The 22166-nt window shown below is 35.6% G+C and overlaps 1 long non-coding RNA gene across 1 annotated transcript; it reads right to left on the bottom strand.

Annotated features, from left to right (window-relative positions):
• Positions 1-1018: 1018 nt before the first annotated feature.
• LOC147355125 (uncharacterized) lies at positions 1019-21809 on the bottom strand. Its single transcript, XR_015144220.1, has 2 exons — positions 21749-21809; positions 1019-1543 (listed from the first exon to the last, which is right to left on the bottom strand). It is a non-coding gene; the product is annotated as an uncharacterized LOC147355125 (long non-coding RNA).
• Between the last annotated feature and the right edge of the window lie 357 nt (positions 21810-22166).

Raw genomic sequence — 22166 nt, 5'->3', positions numbered from 1 at the left:
ATGACACAGATGTTCACACAGGTGTTCACACCAACATCATGAATTGTATGTGCATACATGCATGTGTTGGGGAGTGAGGTGCAAAGATAAAACCTAATAAATAAAATAACCATGCTTAATACATATATGGCTAGGTACTATATTGTTAGATTAATCAGTGATAGCTTTCCCCTACTTCAGATTTTGTGTTTTTTACTGATTACCCTTCAAGAAAGCAGAAAGGTCCACCCTTCATGTATTCAAGATAGGTATGAAACTGGAAGTAAAGAAGAGCTTGCCAGAATTTTTAACATTTGATTTGTAGATCCTAGACCCAGTGTGCATCATAGTGTTAACTGTAAAGCAAAAAGGGTCTTGGAAAAGCAAGAGGCAAACTGGGGTTAAACTTAAATTACAGTTTTTCTCAAGTTGGTGGGTACCCAGAACTATGGGCACTAACAGTGATGGGACAGTGACCCAAGGCTTCCAAGAGGGGTGGCCATGAGCAATGCAAGAACGAGTGACCTTTGTCACTGGTCACCAGCCTCAGCGGAGATTTTGTGACTGCAAGTATAGAATAGTGATGGTTTAGTCGCTAAGTCATGTCCAACTCTTGCGACCCCACAGACTGTAGATCACCATGTTCCTCTGTCCATGAAATGTCCCAGGCAGGAAAACACTGGAGTGGGTTGCCACTTCTTTCTCCAGGGGATCTTCCTGACCCAGGAATCAAACCTGCATCTCCTGGTTGGCAGGCAGATTCTTTACCATTGCGCCACCAGGCGTCCCACAAATATGGTATGGGAACAGTTAAAAAGTGGCAAACAAGTAGATCACCACTGTTAAGCGTGGGTGATGGGAATATCAGCAGAGACAGTCATAATCACCAGAAGCATTCATTCATCCCCTGGGCACCAAGTAGGCCTCTCAGATTCTGGAGGGACACTGGGTTGGAAAGGAGAACCTACCACACAGAAGACAGGATTTTCTGTAAAGTTAGAAAGCTAAAGGGTGATGGCAAATAAGTTCTAAAAAGAAATTAAGTTTTCACTTTCACTTATACTTTACACATCTTGGCTTACAGACTGTAATTAATACCTGCCTGGTTGTAAAATAATAAAAGTATGTGTGAAGTACATAACATGAAAGACAAAGGTGTGATTAATATGTCACAGAAAAAGTGACATTTGAGAAACCTGAAAGATGACCAAAGGCTTCCTTAGTGGGAACAGCACATGCAAACGTAGATATAGCTCTAATATCATGCTTTGACCTTGGTACCATCAGCAATCAATTAGTGTACAAATGGAATACAAACATTTACAAGCAACTGATTTTAGGAGATGTGGAGTAGAGAGATCAACATAAAATTCACCCAATGAGTAGGATAATATTCTTCAATCACAGTGGTTCTCCAAGTGTGGTTCAAGGACTCCTAGTGACTCCAGAAAACAATTTTTCAGGTGGTCCACAAGGTCAAATATATTTTTCTAATAATAATAAGGCATCATTTGCCTTTTTCACACTCTTCCTCTCACAGGAATGCAGTGGCAGTTTCCAGGGCCTACAAAACAGATGAGATCATAAAAGACTGAATGTAAAAACTGAGATGAGAACCTATCTTCTATGAAAGCAGACATTACAATTTGCAAGAATGTAAAGCAATGCCACCCCCTCACCTTTTTGTTTTAAAATTATTATTTTTCATAATAATATCATATTTACAATAACATGCAATTAAATAAACTTTAAAAGGGTCTGAAGATATGTTTTAATTTCGAAGATGGTAATAAATACTGTTACATAAGAGCCCTCCAAACAAAAAATTTTGTTGTTTGCCCCAATAATTTTCAATACTATGAAAATGTTTGAGACTAAAAGCTGTGAGGATCTGTTTTGAAATCTTACATGGGCTCAGTGTATAGGCTTCAAACTTCTCAATACTGAGATAACTATTATGATAAAATGGAAAATGTGAATAATCAACATAGTCATTAACCACAACTGCAGAGTTGGTATATGGAAAGGATGCCAAAGCATTAATAGTGAAGATGGGTATAGAAGTGGTTGCTATAGGTTTAAAATGGAACTAAAGGATACTATAAATAGATTATTTTTTTTAAAGGAATCATGTGGTAAGCAGATATGCCTTTTATTAAAAGAAGCCTCACCAACATTATTTTTGTTAAGAAGAAGGAAAGAAAAATTTACACAACTAAACATCTGCAGATTAACTAGTACTTTATGCACAAAATTTACACAACTAAACATCTGCAGATTAACTAGTACTTTATGCAAAAACAAAAAGGGGAGAACATTGTGTTTTTAGTGTCCAAAATGAATACTTTCTGGGATAAATTAAGATAGTCAAAAATTTTAGACTCAGTGACAAAAGAAGATGGGATGTTTTGAGAGAATAGCACTGAAACATATATATTACCATATGTAAAACAGACAGCCACTGGGAGTCTGACACATGATGCAGGGCAACCAAAGCCAGTGCCCTGTGACAACCTAGAAGGATGGGATGTGGAGGGAGGTGGGAGGCAAGTACAGGATGAAGAAATGGGATAATTAGGTATCTACACAGAATAAATAAAAGTGGACCATATCATCACACTAGGCAAAAAAAATAACACCAGGTGGATTATAGATTTACATGTTAAGACAAAACAACAAAAACCCTACAAAGCCTGCAGAGGATAACCTAGGAGATATAATCTTAGAAAATACCTAAAATACAACAGAAAAGCACTAACTACAAAGCAAAAATACAAAAAAAGAAAAAATCATCCACCTAAAACAGTCATCAAGGACAGCACGAAGAAAGTAAATAGACATCACAGAACAGAAAAGGGGTTTCAACATGTGAAATTGACGAAGGATTTATACTGAGGATCAACAAGAAAACACAGACAACACAATGAAGGAAGAAAACTGGGGAAAACACCTAAACAGACACTTCACAGCAAGAAATATCCAAATGGCCTATAAACATAAAAACAACCCAGAGGCCCAAAGTCAAATGGGTTTCAGTGTTAATATACTGTAACATAATGCATATAACGAGAACATTACACAGAAATGAAAGGTAAAAGCTAAACCTACATGCAATGGTCTGGACAAATTTCATAAACATGTTTTTTAGTCATACTAATACCATGCAAAATAATTCATACTGAAAAATTCTGCCATGTAAATTTCAAAACCAGACAAAACCAGACCATATATATGGTTTAGAGTTGAAAACACAGATTTTAAAATTCTGAAAGTAGGAAAATTCTTCCCATTTTATGGGTGAATTTCAAGAACCAGAGACCAAGTAAAGGCAAAGAACTCCCTGGTATTAAAAAAGAAAAACAAACAAACAAACAAAAAACAAAAAGCAAACAGTGTACTGGCATCAATGCCTCTATGATCACAGCTACTTAATAATGTACCCAGGATTATCTATGAGGGCAATAACTATTATAATTAATTTGTTTCTAGTTTCTACCATATTTTTACCATGCGCTGCAACCAAAAAATACTGATATTTACTGAAACAAGTACCAAAATACACACGGATGCATGCTGTCTTTTTCCTCAAACTCACACAAAAATGACCACAAAGATTCCTACACTCATCTTTCACAAGCAAATAAAAATGACAACTGGTATTTGAAAAGAATTAACATGATGAGGTACTTTACAGATACAGTTACTATCATTCTAAAACTTTTTAAAGACTCCTACCAATGATGTAGATTCAATGGCTTTGTTAAAGCTGAAAGAAGATTCTCTGTGACTTTCATAGCAATATCATATAGAGTCGAACAGAAAAGAGCAACCACAAAGGAATAATGTCTGTTGGTAACCTCAAAGAGATCCAAGGTACTGGAAGGCCTAATATTTAAAGTGTTTAAACCATTTCCTTTATTGACAGTATGGGCAAAGGTCAGGGCTATCTGAAACTCTTTCTTCTACTTAGATCAAACATCTTAATTCGAGCATCATTAAAACACAGTCTTGTGTATTCATTAGGACACTTACTACCATTATTATGATCTGTTATGTCTATACTCATTATATTAACTACTCAAGTCTCTCCTTGGAGAAATAAAACCTGTGGTTTGTTGCTGTTAAGACAAAAATGATGAAAACATTACCACTTGGTAACACTTGTTCTGTGATGGTAATAAGATGGATTATATCAAGAGAGGCCTTGCTTTCTCTTGCCTTTTCCATAAATCTTGGGGCTACAAAAGTATCAGTAGACAGGTGAGCAGGGCAACGTGTGTGATGCTGACAGTAGAAAAACACCTGCCTTTCCTTCTAACACCCATCACCCTAAGCCATGGCCCACAAGCTTAGTTTTGGAATCTTCATATGAATCCTTCCTTAGGTTATGCTCACATTCATCACTCAATGTCTATAAGGGCAACAATGTGTCTCCTGCACCATTTGAAATGTTATATTTATGACACACGGACTAGATGTTGATTCTGAATCTCATAAAATTTACTACTTAGAAATAAAAGAAAAATTACCTTGGAAATAACCTGTAAATGCATTACAAACCTTTCTTTAGTTGAAAAAAATGAACTGTATTTTTCCTTCCTTGTCTAGTGTTAGTCAGATCATATACGGAATAAATACAGCAAAGAAAGAGAATTACTAGAAGTGATTTTTTTTTTGGTCAGCTAAGAAAATCAACTGTCTTGGGGTTTCTCTCCTCTCTCTCCTTGGTTGCTTCTGTCAAATTTTATATAAAATGTATCACTAAAGTGAAATATATATATATTCTGTAAGAAAAGAAATATCTAAACTTTATGTGGTACTCTGATAATTATTTAGCTTGTATAATTTCTTGACATTTAAGGAAAATAAATACACTGAAATCTTACTCTGAGATAAGATGATTCACAATTGCACATATTTTACCTTAATTCAATTTCAGAATTTGTTCAAGGGAATTTAGTAATGAAAAGGATTCCACCAACCACAAGGAATGAAGGCTTTAAGCCCAAGAATGCTAGGTTAAAGAGGCTGTTTGGAACAATTTTCTCTTCAATATTTTTAGATTATCTATTTGAACTCCCTCATTTTCTTATATTTTCATATAATCTATTTTCCTTTTAAGAACATTTTTGTTTCATCTTTGCCTTCATTTCACATAGTGTGCATTTAGAAAAGAATCTGAAAAACCATGGATTAGGGATCAAAAAAAGCTCATAATTTTTTATTAAAAAAAAAGAATGTGGTGCTTTAAAGCATGACATTGATATGTAATTGATTTTTCTGTCCTTATATAATATATGCTAGCTTATAAACTTCCATGAATGAGAGTTTATCTGAAAACTGACCTTTAAATTTCAGAATTCTGTTTCTAAGCCCATGCTTAAAAAAAAATGAACATTTGCCTGTTGGTTCAACTATATGTATTTTAGTACACTGCTTAGTCATATTTTTCTTTGGGAGCTTAAGAGTGTACTCAGGCCTGCCGAGAAGAGTGTCATTAGTCTGAGAATGGCAGAAATGATTCATGATACAAAATTTGGAACACTCCAAACACATTTCACCTGTGGGTAAAATTGTTGCAGAATATTTTTCATGATAGACACATGTTGTCTTTAATTAAAGACTATTTTAAACTGACAGTATATAATCATTCAAGTACGTACATTTTCCCCAAAAAACATTGAAAGAGTGATTTATTACACTGTATCTTCAACTGTAATAAATAGCCCATTAGATATTCAATTTGCTTTAGCACAATTACAATTAAGGCATAAAGACTAAACTAATCAGACCAGGCACAATTCACATCCAAAAGGGAACCAACCAGAATTTGGAACCACAGAATGCATTTTAAAGGCTTTGGCATGTTATTGGATGCTTGGGGCTGGTGCACTGGGACAACCCAGAGGGATGGTACGGGAAGGGTGGAGGGAGGGGGGTTCAGGATGGCGAACATGTGTATACCTGTGGCAGATTCATGTTGCTGTATGGCAAAACCAATACAATATTGTAAAGTAATTAACCTCCAATTAAAATAAATATATATTAAAAAATGAATAAAATAAAGGCTTTGGCAGGTTGCTTTCTATATTTTTAAAAAGAATTATATTGATTTAAGATAAGTAACTATGAACATACTAAAAAGAAATAATTATCTAGTATATTGAAAAGGTATCTGTAAATGAAAGCTTTATTGATATAACAAGAAAATAATTTCCTACCCAAAAATTATACACTGAAACATATAATTTTATACACATATACATTTAGAAATATACAATATTATATATAAATTATATATTTTATGTTTTATAAAAATATATATCTTATATGCTATAAAAATATAAACATGTTTATAAACATACAAATTTATTCTAAACAAATAGCTGGAGTTTGGTGTTCAAACTCATTGTTTTCAAAATTATTAAATAATTTTGTTTATTTACTGTACACTGTAAGCATTTACTATACATTGACAATATAGTAATAAGCATAATAAAATTTTACTACTAAGCTATTAACTTTGAAGTATGTGCCATGGACTGGCATTCCATAAAGGAGCAAAGTCTTAGCCCTTCTCTACCACAGATGAGTTTAAAGACTTCTAGTTCTTTAAAGATGTTCTAAAAACTGTATTATTATGCCACCTTCTATGAAAATTCTTAGAGAAATTCCTCAGGATTTCATTGGGAGAATAAAGCTATATTTCAGCTAAAATCCACCACTTTATGCTATTTAGGACTATACACAAGGAAATCTGAGCATTCTGTGACTACACTCTGAACACAAAAGCAGCATAAGGAATTAATTACAAAGAGATGTGCATATATACACACTCTGTAGATGCACATAAAAATATATGTAAGTATCATTTTCATAATGCTAAAAATGTTTTACAGTATTGGGGCTCAAAATATATTTATAGGTGAAAATTGTTGCAAATATGTTACTGAATGATCAGGTAGACTCTGCAGTGTAAAGAGAAAAGGTGCATTTGGAACATCATTATCAACACACTTCTGAAGAAAGTCAAACTAAAGTGTGTATGTATATATGTGTGTGTGTGTGTGTGTGTGTGTATCAGATCAGATCAGTCACTCAGTCATGTCCCACTCTTTGCGACCCCATGAATCGCAGCACGCCAGGCCTCCCTGTCCATCACAAACTCCCGGAGTTTACTCAGACTCACGTCCATCAAGTCAGGGATGCCATCCAGCCATCTCATCCTCTGTCGTCCCCTTCTCCTCCTGCCCCCAATCCCTCCCAGCATCAGAGTCTTTTCCAATGAGTCAACTCTTTGCATGAGGTGGTCAAAGTACTGGAGTTACAGCTTTAGCATCATTCCTTCCAAAGAACACCCAGGGCTGATCTCCTTCAGAATGGACTGGTTGGATCTCCGTGCAGTCCAAGGGACTCTCAAGAGTCTTCTCCAACACCACAGTTCAAAATCATCAATTCTTCAGTGCTCAGCCTTCTTCACAGACCAACTCTCACATCCATACATGACCACAGGAAAAACCATAGCCTTGACTAGACGAACCTTTGTTGGCAAAGTAATGTCTCTGCTTTTGAATATGCTATCTAGGTTGGTCATAACTTTCCTTCCAAGGAGTAAGCGTCTTTTAATTTCATGGCTGCAGTCACCATCTGTAGTGATTATGGAGCCCAAAAAAATAAAGTCTGACACTGTTTCCACTGTTTCCCCATCTATTTCCCATGAAGTGATGGGACCGGATGCCATGATCTTCGTTTTCTGAATGTTGAGCTTTAAGCCAACTTTTTCACTCTCCACTTTCACTTTCATCAAGAGGCTTTTGAGTTCCTCTTCACTTTCTGCCATAAGGGTGGTGTCATCTGCATATCTGAGGTTATTGATATTTCTCCCGGCAATCTTGATTCCAGCTTGTGTTTCTTCCAGCCCAGTGTTTCTCATGATGTACTCTACATATAAGTTAAATAAGCAGGGTGACAATATACAGCCTTGATGAACTCCTTTTCCTATTTGGAACCAGTCTGTTGTTCCATGTCCAGTTCTAACTGTGGCTTCCTGACCTGCATACAAATTTCTCAAGAGGCAGATCAGGTGGTCTGGTATCCCCATCTCTTTCAGAATTTTCCACAGTTGATTGTGATCCACACAGTCAAAGGCTTTGGCATAGTCAATAAAGCAGAAATAGATGTTTTTCTGGAACTCTCTTGCTTTTTCCATGATCCAGCGGATGTTGGCAATTTGATCTCTGGTTCCTCTGCCTTTTCTAAAACCAGCTTAAACATCAGGAAGTTCACGGTTCACATATTGCTGAAGCCTGGCTTGGAGAATTTTGAGCATTACTTTCCTAACGTGTGAGACGAGTGCAATTGTGCAGTAGTTTGAGCATTCTTTGGCATTGCCTTTTTTTGGGATTGGAATGAAAACAGACCTTTTCCAGTCCTGTGGCCACTGCTGAGTTTTCCAAATTTGCTGGCATATTGAGTGCAGCACTTTCACAGCATCATCTTTCAGGATTTGGAATAGCTCAACTGGAATTCCATCACCTCCACTAGCTTTGTTCGTAGTGATGCTTTCTAAGGCCCACTTGACTTCACATTCCAGCATGTCTGGTTCTAGGTCAGTGATCACACCATCGTGATTATCTGGGTCGTGAAGATCTTTTTTGTACAGTTCTTCTGTGTATTCTTGCCCTCTCTTCTTAATATCTTCTGCTTCTGTTAGGTCCATACATCTTTATCGAGCTCATCTTTGCATGAAATGTTCCTTTGGTATCTCTGATTTTCTTGAAGAGATCCCTAGTCTTTCCCATTCTGTTGTTTTCCTCTATTTATTTGCATTGATCACTGAAGAAGGCTTTCTTATCTCTTCTTGCTATTCTTTGGAACTCTGCTTTCAGATGTTTATATCTTTCCTTTTCTCCTTTGCTTTTCGCTTCTCTTCTTTTCACAGCTATTTGGAAGGCCTCCCCAGACAGCCATTTTGCTTTTTCGCATTTCTTTTCCATGGGGATGGTCTTGATCCCTGTCTCCTGTACAATGTCACAAACCTCATTCCATAGTTCATCAGGCACTCTGCCTATCAGATCTAGGCCCTTAAATCTATTTCTCACTTCCACTGGATAATCATAAGGGATTTGATTTAGGTCATACCTGAATGGTCTAGTGGTTTTCCCTACTTTCTTCAATTTAAGTCTGAATTTGGCAATAAGGAGCTCATGGTCTGAGCCACAGTCAGCTCCTGGTCTTGTTTTTGCTGACTGTATAGAGCTTCTCCATCTTTGGCTGCAAATATGTATGTACATATACACATATGCATATAAATTCTTAAAAATGTTCTAGTTGCACGCATGTGTAGTCATTCAATCATGTCCTACTCTTTGCAACTCCATGGACTGTAGCCCACCAGGCTCCTCTGTCCATGGAACTTTCCAAGCAAGAATACTGGAGTGGGCTGCTATATCCTTCTCTAGGTATCTAATCTCCTACATTGGCAGGCAGATTCTTTATCACTGTGCCACCTGGAAAGCTCCTCAAAGGTTTCAGAGGTCCTCCTTATTTGGATTTCATTACTCAGAAACTCTCATCTAAACAAGACAATGATAGGAGCCAAGAAACCAAGGTTCTAATTGCCATTTTACCATTATTTCACTTTGTCACTTGAAACAAATCAATTAAACCTGTCTGAATCTCAGCCACCTCCTTTTTAAAATTAGGAACTAGATTAGATGATTTCTATGGTTGCCTCATGCTTTAACAGTCTGTGATGCTGATTACATTCTGGCTTGAGACCAAAAATCTTTTGTATAAGATAAGAGATACCACTTAATGACGCTGTGACCTTTATAAGTGATATTCCCACAAATGTAAGAGGGGCAAAAGCTTGAAGGCATAGGATGAAAGGCTTATACTTCTCCAGGGAGCTATATAGTTCATCTCCTCACTTTATTCAGGGCTCTGTTAAAATATCCCCTCATCATAAAGGCCTTTTTTTGTTCCCTGAACATCCCATGTAACCAGTCACCTACTGTTCTCTGCACAGTACAATTTTTTATTTTTCTTTCTAACATCCCTGGCCACAAAGTATTTTACATTTTTAATATTTTGGATGTTTATAATCTTGTCCCCAATGTTAACTCCATGAAAGCAGTTTTGTTTTGTCTTGGTTTAATTCACGGCACTTCAAATAGAATAGTGCAAAGGTGCTCAGAGTTTGCTGACTGAATGATTGGTGCTTTCAACCATAGGTTCATGGACATAACTGGATCACAGAGGTGTGCTGACACTGAGTAGAAGAAAACGATGCTGGAAAAGTAACTTGCAACATGGCTATAGAAGGGTTGGTATAACATTCAAAAGCAGATCTAACAGAACATGATGATGGAAATACTCTAGATTGGTGATGTAATGTCCTATTCAGTAATCACTATCAATTCATAGTATGTCATCTGAGTGCTTAAAATGAGGCTGTGATTGAGGAACTCAATTTTTTTTATTACTTTTTAAATTAATTTTAAACTTAAATATAAATAGTCACATGGAACTAGTGGCTACTGTATTGACTTATGAAGTTTCTTAGGGATTTGAAATTTAAGACAACAGGAATCTATACAAGGTCTTCTAGAAGAAAAAATAATGGGAAAAGAACTATATTTTTGAAAAATGATAGTGAAAGTAACATTTAGAATGAATTGGAGTAGAGAGAAACTGGAAAGAAAAATGGCCACATAGAAACTTAAAAAAAATCTGAATGATAGGAACTGAGATCAGTTGAACAGAAGGAAAAGAGATGACTGGGAAACATCAAACAGGCAGAATCAATAGGACTTCAGTGTTTTTAACTATGACCTCCTCATGTTTGCTGCTATAGGTAATTAGATGGATAACAATATAACCAACAAAAGAATCCAGGTAGTGGAGAAAAACCATACTTGTGCTAAGTGACATTTACTCAGGGAAAAAAAAAGTCATGTCATTTTGAATATGTTTTAAATCCAGATACCTACATCTCAATTATGGCCCAGAAAACACTTGTAAATTTAAAAAAGAAAAATATTTGCTTGCTTTCCTAGTTTGTCAAAAACAGAAAACAAGTCCAAAAAAGTTTGTATTCAATTTAACATTGACATTAAGTTAACACTTACATTAAGTTAAAACTATTTCTACTGAAACTCTAATACTTTGGCCACCTCATGAGAAGAGTTGACTCATTGGAAAAGACCCTGATGCCAGGAGGGATTGGGGGCAGGAGGAGAAGGGGACGACAGAGGATGAGATGGCTGGATGGCATCACCGACTCGATGAACATGTGTTTGTGTGAACTCCGGGAGTTTGTGATGGACAGGGAGGCCTGGCGAGCCACAATTCATGGAGTCGCAAAGAGTCGGACAGGATTGAGCGACTGAACTGAACTGAACTGAACATTGAATGTATATGTATGTGTGTTTGCATGTATGTGCATATACATATATACATGCACACACAAACATATTCAAGTTTTGTAAGTACATGTAGTTCGAAAAATAATTTAAGATCTAAGATGTCATCAAATAATCCATTTTGTTCCTCTTTCTTATAAAAAGCCACATGGGACAAGCAGCCATGTTTTTTGTTCTTTGTCTTTTTAATGGAGGAATATATATTTATTTTAGGCTCACATCTCAACAGTGAAACCCTTTCTATCACAACACAAGAAAAATTTCTCCCATATTGGCAACTATTTTTATATGGTTGGCAGGTTTCAATGAATCTGAACATGAATAAAACACAACGACTCCACCGGATGAAAAGCTCATGAACTTCCGCTTTTAAAGATGAAGTAGAAAACAACTGTCAGATGTAAGAAAACCAAAGAATGATTTAATATTTCAGCAACAAAGAATGCTTGACCCTTATGTGCACTATTAAAATCTTCATATAACAAACTCATATAATGGGCCAGTCAGAATTTAGAAGCAAATAAAGTTTCTTGGCAGACTGAGGATTTTTGCCATCTGTATCTCAAAGCAGAAGGAAACATACCCTGCGTTCAGGCTCTGTAATAAGCATATGAAAGTCAAAGGTGCGTCTGTATATCCCAAGTGAAGTAAAAATGAAAAGAAATGCCTGCAGGGCTCATGTTCTGAATAAAACTATCTATATTTTGAGAAATTTCACTCTCTATGGACTTCTAATGATTACAACAGCAGGAGATGGAGCCAAAGAGACTCAAAGCAAATTGAAAAGCATGATTTTAAGAGAAACCCCCCAACACCCAGTAGAATGATAATATAGATTTACCCAGATTTCAATCTATATCCACTAGTAAGACATATATTGAGACAATAGCAGCATGATAGAATATAATTCATCCGAGAAACTGATACATAATGGCCACCTTTTCTATTTTTCTTCTTCTGAAAGAGATGTGATTATAATTATAAAGCACAAAAATTATTTTAAAGAAGCATATGTACACTAGGATTGTAAATCTGGAAGCTACTAAAAATCTTCAAAATGAGATATAATACTAAAATATGACCATAGGTAGGACAATGTGCAGAAGAGAGTTTACCACTTACTAGGTTAATACAGGTCTGACAGATTCAATCTTATTTTGAGTAACTAAATTTTCATTAAAATTCTGTTTTATATGGATATTAGAGTTCTTAAGAATTAATTAAGGCATAAATTGTTCATAGCCTTAGCTAGAAGGGAAATGGAAATTAGAAAATCTCACAACTGTGAGCATATTTATCTGAAGGTACTCTATTAGTACAGATCTTGTATTTTCTTCAGAATTTATCAGTTCATTACTGTATTTCATCTTTTTATGATAAAAATATATCTTTAGTCAAAAGATCTATATTCTCACTTTTTTAACACTACCCTTTCCCATCCCATAAGCTGAGAGGTGAAGCTTTCCTCATTGGCTTGGGTTGAGTATGAAAATTTGAAATCTGAGACTGTTTTAAAAGAATTATAAGTGCAATAAAACTATGAAACTATTTTCAATATTTTTGGTAATTCAGGGTATTTAAGTGAATACTATCATGGAATATACATGCACACCTATGGAATTATCAGATAACTAAAATTTTATCCAGCACTATGAGCTATTAAATATGTGAAAGCAATGTGAACTCAACATGAACTGCTGATGAGAGCTATATTGCTACAATGGCTTTGAAAAACTGTCACCATCTAATAAGCATATATCTCATATAAACCTGCAGCTATACTAGAATATATAAAAATTACTAACACTATTTATGATAGTCAAATACATATATATAACACACATATGCAACAAAAGTAAAATGAATAGCTTACGTTGTAAAGAAAATTAATGATAACCAGTCAGTGATATATATGATTCTTGTTGCTGTTGTTTAGTCACTAAGCCATATTCAACTCTTTTAGACCCCATGGACAGTAGCCCACTCCTCTGTCCATGCCATTTCCGAGGCAAGACTGCAGTGGGCTGCCAGTTTCCTCTCCAAGAGATCTTCCTGACCCAGGGATCAAACCCATGTCTCTTGCATTGACAGGCAGATTCTTTACCACTCTGCACTGAGTCACTCTGCCTGCTAATGTGTATGATTCTTACAGGTATGATGTTAATTAAAGGAAGCATAACACAAAATAAGATATATAATTGTTTCATTTACATACAATTCACAAATATATAAAACTGTGTTATTTTACTACATGAGTAAAATTTTAAAGGAAAGTGAGGAAGTGATTCTCATAAAGTTCAGATAATCTTAGGGATAGGGAGATGATTACTAAAGGAAACAGCGCATTTTCAGAGTGCTTAAAATGTTCTATGTCTCCATACCAGGGGTGGCTACTCAGCTTATCACTTTATTATTATTAATTATAGTGTATATCATGTATCACGTATTTCTCCATACTTTTGTTATATTTTACAATTTTAAAATGTTCTTAAAAATTCAGCCTTGATCACTGTCATTGGTTAAACAGTGGTTCCTCCAAAACATGTCCACCCAGAACCCCATAATGTGGTCTTATTTGGAAGATGGGAATTTGTAAATGTAACTAAGATAAGGATCTTGAAAGAAAATCGCCCTGGATGAGGATGGGTCCTAAGACCAATGAGAAATGTCTTTATAAGAAACAAAAAAAAAAGGAAAAGAGACACAAACACAGTGAAGAAGGCCATGCAAAGTGGAGTTGCCAACTCCAGTTCTGTTGGCAAAAGCCAAGGAAAACTGTGAGCCACTAGAAGCTAGAAAAGGTCAGAAGGATTCTTCCCTGGAGCCTTCAGAAGGAGTCAACACCTTGACTTTGGACTTACAGCCTTCACAACTGTTGAGAAAACAAATTTTTGTTATTTTAAGCTACTAAATTTGTGGTCATTTGTTACAGCAGCCCTTGCAAATGAATGCAGGCATTCTGTAGACAGTATTATAGAGTGAGTCCTGTAGATCTGAGGCTGTGGAATTGGCCTTGGTTACAATTCTGAATCAAGCATTTACAAACCTTGGACAATTTATAGTACCTTTTACTTCTAGTTTTCCCATGTATAGAATGAGAATAACATTATCAACTGGAAAATGTTGCAGTAAAGGGAAAATTAAGTAATTTAAAAACCTTGATACACTGCTGCATATGAAGGGCCCAGATAATTACACACACTTATACTCTCTCCTCACAATGAGCTACAAATAATGAACTGTTCTTGAGGTAAGACCGTCGTATGAGATGAATGTGTTAGATAACTGTTATGATGCTATAAATTTAAATTAAATTAACTTGCCTTGGACTCATTTCAGGAACACCAAGCAGTTGGTCCCAGCAGAGGCTTAATTCCATGAAGTAAAGGTGCTTCTCTAGTCTAGTTTACACCTCTGGTCTCTGTTATTTATTTATATTTGGACTTATTCTGCTGGTATACATCAGGTTTCCCTGGTGGCTCAGTGGTAAAGAAACTGCCTGCCAATGCAGAAGACCCAGGAAGATTCCCTGGAGAAGGAAATGGCAACCCACTCCAGTATTCTTGGAGTGAATATTCTCCAGTATTCTGGAGAATCCCATGGACAGAGGAGTCTGGCAGGCTATAGTCCATAAGGTCACAAAAGTGTCGGACACGATTTGGTGACTAAACAACAAGAACAAAATATACATCCGTCTTTCACTATTAGTCAGTGAGAAATGATACCAGAGAAACAAAAATAATCTCAATACATTCAAAGAATCAGGCTTTTAAGCTAAACTTTATACCATGAAAAATTCACTTAAATGAAGATTTTAGGGAGAAACAAACTGTTGGTCCTTCCCTAAGAAGAAACCATCCTTTTTTTTTTCTTTTTCTATTCTGTACACTTATTTGAACATCTAGTGTAATAACATGGCTCTAAAGAATAAAACCATCTGACAATATAGTCACCAACTACACAGACATCTAGGGCACCTTCTTCATACAGACAAAATTAACTGCAATAAAACATTACCATAGGGTTTCCCTGGTGGTTCAGACAGTAAAGAATCTGCCTACAATGAGGGAGACCTGGGTTCGATCCCTGGGTTGGGAAGATCCCCTGGAGGAGGGCATGGCAACCCACTCCATTATCCCTGCCTGGAGAATCCCCATAGACAGAGGAGCCTGGTGGGCTACAGTCCATGGGGTCAGAGTTGGACATGACTGAGCACACACAAAACATTACCATAGTCATTATAAGTGAACTTTTATTTAAAATTTTAAATGATCGTATACAAAATAAAGCTAAATATATTGAAATGTAAAGCCCTCCCCTTTTAAGCAGTGTTTAAAAAGTTTTTCTCCACTGAAACCTTACAAATATACTGTCCTTTCTGACTAAAACCATCTATTAACCTTCACTGAGCTCCTTAACTTCTGTTTTTTTAAAGAGAAAGTAGTAAGTTGGATGGCAGTTCAAAGTTGAGATGCTTCATAAATAAGAAGATAGTAAGGTGGGTTGGGGTTATAAGTTGACATAGAGGCTTAGAGTAAAATTCTCAGCTTTGGAATTTAGCAACTCTGTGTCTCAGTTTAAGTTATTTAATCTTCCAGGCCTAAGTTTATTCACTTAAAAAATTAAGATGGTAATAACACCTATAGCAAATAGTGCATATAAAAGCATTCAGTTCAGTATCAACAGCATCACTTAATAAATATTAATTGGTCATCAGTCTTACCATGTCCTTCTTTTTTTTTTACTCACCTCTTTCTGAATTCACTTTAGTGTCCTCTCCCACAAAACCTAAACCTCTGGAGTACAGTCCCTACCACTCTCACCTTTCAGGCAAGCTTCTTGAAGGATTGGTCTCTCTTTTTAGAGCCTCATCTGCCATTCATTGCTCAATCCACAAAAATCTGACTTAAAAATAAGGTTTTTAATATACATACTGTGATTCACACATATCCATATTTGCAAATGCAATCTATATGCAAGTGACTTAATTTAGGACTGTTAGATGCATACTCCATCCTCCATTCCCTCACTTTTATTTAAATATAGTAAGTTATTTTTACCTGCCATGATACCACACAGAATAAAGGACCACAAATATGATCAAATTGTGGTAAAAGAGATGAAAAAGTAATGGGTTGGAAGTTGACGAGGTCTTTTTCTAAGGGAGGAGGTATGCTATCCTCCTCTCTTCCTTTGTTTTACTACCAGAGACACCACTGTGATTAAGTGTCTACATCAGAAATTTTGGACCCTGTTGAGGAATGCACACCCTGGGATGGCAGAATAGAGATGCAGAAGGAGCCTCAATGACATTTTAGAACTCATTTCAGGCAATGTTGCCTTCCACCATGCTCTTCCACAAGATTGAAATAAATTTATTTAAGCACGTGTGGTAAGAGAATATTACTGTTCTGTGCAGTTGGGTGAATCCAATCAATTCTATATATTTAAACCAGAAAGTGAAAGAGGAGAGTGAAAAAGTTAGCTTAAAGCTCAACATTCAGAAAACTAAGATCAGGACATCTGGTCCCATCACTTCACGGCAAATAGATGGGAAAGACAGTGAAAACAGTGGCAGACTTTATTTTGGGGGGCTCCAAAATCACTGCAGATGGTGACCGCAGACATGAAATTAAAAGACACCTACTCCTTGGAAGAAAAGTTATGACCAACCTAGACAGCATATTAAAAAGCAGAGACATTACTTTGCCAACAAAGGTCTGTCTAGTCAAAGCTTTGGTTTTTCCAGTAGTCATGTATGGATGTGAGAACTGGACTATAAAGAAAACTGAGCACCGAAGAATTGATGCTTTTGAACTGTGCAGTTGGAGAAGACTCTTGAGGGTCCCTTGGACTGCAAGAAGATCCAACCAGTCCATCCTAAAGGAAATCAGTCCTTAATATTCATTGGAAGGTCTGATGTTGAAGCTGAAACTCCAATACTCTGGCCACCTGATGCAAAGAGCTGACTCATTTGAAAAGACCCTGATGCTGGGAAAGATTGAGGGTGGGAGGAGAAGGGGACAACAGAGGATGAGATGGTTGGATGGCATCATCGACTCAATAGGCATGAGTTTGAGTAAACTCCGGGAGTTGGTGATGGACAGGGAGGCCTGGTGTGCTGCAGTCCACGGGGTCGCAAAGAGTCAGACACGACTGAGTGACTGAACTGAACTCAAACCAGATCTCTCTGAGAAGCTCCAGTCCTATATATAGGTTGCTATTTAGTATTTCAAAAGAACCTCAAGGTTAATACATTTGAACATGTGTTTTCTCCAAACTTCTTGCTTGTATTTCCTTTCTCAATTAACCATGCAAAGACCTGCCCATTTATTCAAAGTGTGCATAGTCAAAAGAGAAATTCCCCTGGCCCATTTGACTGAAAGAGATTAGAGGATTCTGCTCTATGAAAATTAGCCCAAAATAAATGATCTCTAGACACTGATATTTAAGAATCCCCAATTAAATGACTCTCCCTAACATTAGGGATGTGCTGCATTCTCATGCTGACCTTGCGCACACAGCATCCAATCAACCCTTTTATTTTGAGCATTAAATCAACATTTTAATTCTGCATTTAAACTGACTGGATGAGCACCACACATAAATAATTCTCGAAATGAAAAAGAGTCAAGAAAATCAATAAAGAGAAAAGCAAAGGGAATTGGGGGATGATGCGATGATGATGAAAGAAAGCTCTCCATTGATAGTCACTGCAGAATGGAATAAGATGCTAAAGTTGGAAGTAAAAAAGAAGAAAGCAAGAAAGAAACTAGATTACCTGATTTACATGATGTATTTGTACTGAAAGAATTTTTGGCACTTCTAAGAATTTGGAGTGATAAGGATATACAAACTAAACACATAATAAAGCAAGTGATTAACTCCAGATAAAGTATCATATAAGAAAGCAATTATATTCATAATATACAGTATTTAGCTCAGATAGAAATACTTACAAACACATATTAATGTAATGACTGAATAACGTTTTAACCAAAAGTTATGATAAACCTCTAATGAAACAATGGAGGTAGAGAAAATGTGTTTTCATATGAATGAACAGACTGCTAAAAAAAAAAAGCTTCTACTCTGGGACATTAATGGATACATAGAATGTAAAACTGAGAAATCCATAAACAGAAATAGAAACAAGCCATTTAGATATATATGTACAAATACCAAAAGAAAAATCCTCTAAAGTTCAAATACTTGCCCCTGATGATTGGGTATCTTGAGTGAGGAGAATAGGAGCAGAAGAACTCAAATTTTTGCACAGTGTACTATTTGGTTAAGATGTATAGGTGGCTCAGACAGTGAAGAATCAGCCTGCCATGCAGGTGACCCAAGTTTGATCCTTGGGTTGGGAAGGGAATGGCAACCCAGTCCAGCATTTTTGCCTGGAGAATTCCATAGAAAGAGGAGCCTGGCGGGCTAAAGTCCATGGGGTCGCAGAGAGCTGGACACAGCTGAGTCACTAACACATACACACACACACACACGCTAATTCATTATAACTGAAAAAATTCAAAAATAGTTATTTTTAAGAAACTATAATAACTTTAAATATGTTATCTAAAAGACAACTATTTCTTAGGAAGATAAATGCTATAATTAATAAGTGAGTTGAAACTGTCATATCAAAGTGATTGAAAAATAATGCTTTGAACATTTTCAACTATTAAAACTTTGAAAACTGCTTGATCTTGAACTATTTATACTTTTCCTCTCTCATTTTTTATGCTATTTATTTGTTTGGCATGCTTTTTTCCACTGTGCCAAAATAGTTCAATGTTAGATTCACATTTTCAGAAATTCTAAATTAATCAAATGTGAATTACTACATAATACATGCTAAACAGCAAAATTCCAAATGCTGGCATAAATTCTGCCTTTGAACCAATCTCAACTGTAAAGGAGCAAAACTGAAAATAATCTCCATAAAAGTCCAATATTTTATGACAAAAACAAAAAAAATTCACTATAAGACCAAAAAATATCTTCAGTATCTATCTCCGCTGAGGTAAGAAGCGCAAAAAACATTAACAAAATGTTCCTTATGCATTATCAAGAGATTTCAAATCTGCAATTTATATCCCTCCTGTCATGTGTTAATTTTAAAAACAGTTACTCTGCTTTTTTACTAGAGTGAAAGGGAAATGAAAACCTTTTCGCAACTGGCCTAGTATAATGCATTTGCAAAGGTGAAATCTTAAAGAGAAATGGAATGGGGCACAGGAAATCAAAAGAGTTTAAGGATGTAACTATAACCAGGGAATAAAAGGTCATTCAGTTTTGCAAAAAATCAAAGCAGTCTCTGACGCATCTAATTAATGAATAAAATTCTTATTTCTTTTACAATAGACCTTTAAACTATTTCCACTCAGCAGTCTCGAAATGATTTCACTAGGAGGTACTGGAGTTACTGAGCTGAAATGGCAGCTGCTATTTTTCTCGGTTTCCTTTATTTAGTAAAAGGACTGGTAACTTTACATTTGGTTTCCACACACTTCTCCACTGGCAACTCCCCTCTGTTTTGTCTCTCCCAAAAAAGTTTAATCTAATTTGGAGTATTCAAAGGGGAAAGAATTAACTTTTCTAAAAGTAATTAAAAGCATGATGCCTTTTATTCACTTGCTTCTAAATTAGGACTGCCCTTTCAAAGAAATATTAAGCTGAAACAGATAAAGTTCATCTTAGTAAATACTACAATTATCTAGGGAAGGAAGGATCTATATGTGAGACAAGCTCTTATACCTGTGGTTTAGCAATATCCACATGAAAAGAAGATTAAGCAGCTCTCAAACTGCATTTGAACTGTTCAGTAGATGTCAGCATATTAAATTCCTTACTCTTAAAGATCAACGAGATATATTTTCATATTTGAATACCTTCTTATCATAAAAATACATTCAGTGCCTTCCTGGTAACAAAACAGGATTGATATTGATCCTAGATTTGACCACAGATTTACAGGCTTCAACAAAATATTACCTAGGAGAAAAAATATACTCTGGAATTTTTTTTAGTGAGTCATTGTGGAGAACACAACGAAATCAAATAAAGTGGAGAGACATGAAAAAAGTGGAAAATGCTCTGATTCAATTAACTAAGGGCAAGCTCCCTTAGACTTTTCACAACTAAAGATTCTTCTGAGGATACAACTACGCTAATTAAATAGGTACCTTTGTGCTTCTTAATTACTTTCATCTCTCCCAGAAAGGTATTATATGAAATTTCACATCCATTCTACAGAAGCTAAAATACAATACTGAAAAAAAAACTAAAACACAGTTTTAACTCTATGGGATGAAATTAAGTTAGAAACTAGACATCCACAGGTAAGTACGTATAAGATAATTCTACATATGCCGTAATAAAATAGAACTCATTGTGTGTAGGTGGAAGAGTGATTTACACATCAATATTTGAATGTTTAGAAAGATTAGAAATGCATTCATTAATTGCATTGCAAATCTATAAAGTGTAAGAAATTCTTTTTTTTAATTTTATTTTATTTTTAAACTTTACAAAATTGTATTAGTTTTGCCAAATATCGAAATGAATCCGCCACAGGTATACATGTGTTACAGAAAGAAAACAGGTTGTTGCAGCAAACCCGTAAGACAGAAATAGTACAACTAAAAAAATAGAGTGAATAAAATATATAATGGTATAACTGATGCATCCATGTTTAAAAATAAAATCATCCCTACAAAGTAATTTTATTTACAAAAGAACCTTAAAAATTTCACAAACTACTTAAATATATCAATGTGAACAATTGTTATTAATAATGCAATTTGTTATTAACTCCACATAAAGGACTACTGTGCTGAAATAATTCCGAAATGTATTAAAATGTCTCTGTCTTATTAAGAGGAATATAGGCAACAACATGTAACATTTTCTCTGTCATCATTATGACTATCACATATGTAGCACCTCACTGAATTAATCCAGTTTGTGTCTCTGCTTCGAAACCTAGTGAGACTTGTACATCTGTCTTCACAATCATCCATTTCCCCTTTCCTATATACAGCTGTAATCCAGAAAGGACTAGTCATTCTCAAACTAGGTATTGAGACTAACCATATCACAGTTCCACTTTTCATACGAAAACATTTTTATCCAGGACTTTATAAGTATTTAGCACAATGTCCCAAACATAAAGTTCATTTCATATTAATATTTTTTTAATATGTGAGTAAATGAATGTATGTAGTTAGTAAGCAAATAAATAAGCAAGCATGGGAGACAGGCATACTGATAAAATCAAACAATGAAATTTTAGCAAGAAAAAACCATCCAGAGAACTACAAGAGTGAGCATTTTATACTTACAGATTTTGTATGGACAGAGGACATAATTTGTTCTACGACCACTGCTAGTCCAGTTACATACCTGAATGAATTGAGAGAAACCTTAGGAAAACTTATAGGCAACACACCCTATACTATTGGCAGACAGCACATTCTAGAAGAGTCTATCATATTGACATTTAGCTTGTTGATGCATTTTTCATTACAACTTGAAGGCAAGTCATATTTTTGTAAAGGTCAATGGAGGTAGGCACTTAAAGCACTCACGTTTGACAAAGTTATTCATCATCAGTTTTTCTAGGAAATGTACTTGCTCAAATGACAGTCACTAGACATTGCTTTGCTTTTAATTTCCTTTGTTATTATTGTTTAACTATTCCCCATGGAAGATAAAGGTTTTGTTGAGGCAACCAAGAAATTCTTCTAAAGTCTCCTGCTG

Source organism: Bos grunniens, chromosome 17 (genome assembly GCF_055505025.1).
Source record: "Bos grunniens cultivar Pamir isolate PY7600 chromosome 17, Bosgru_T2T1.0, whole genome shotgun sequence".
In the NCBI taxonomy this organism is placed as follows: Eukaryota; Metazoa; Chordata; class Mammalia; order Artiodactyla; family Bovidae; genus Bos; species Bos grunniens.
This window is presented reverse-complemented; position numbering and strand designations above follow the sequence as displayed.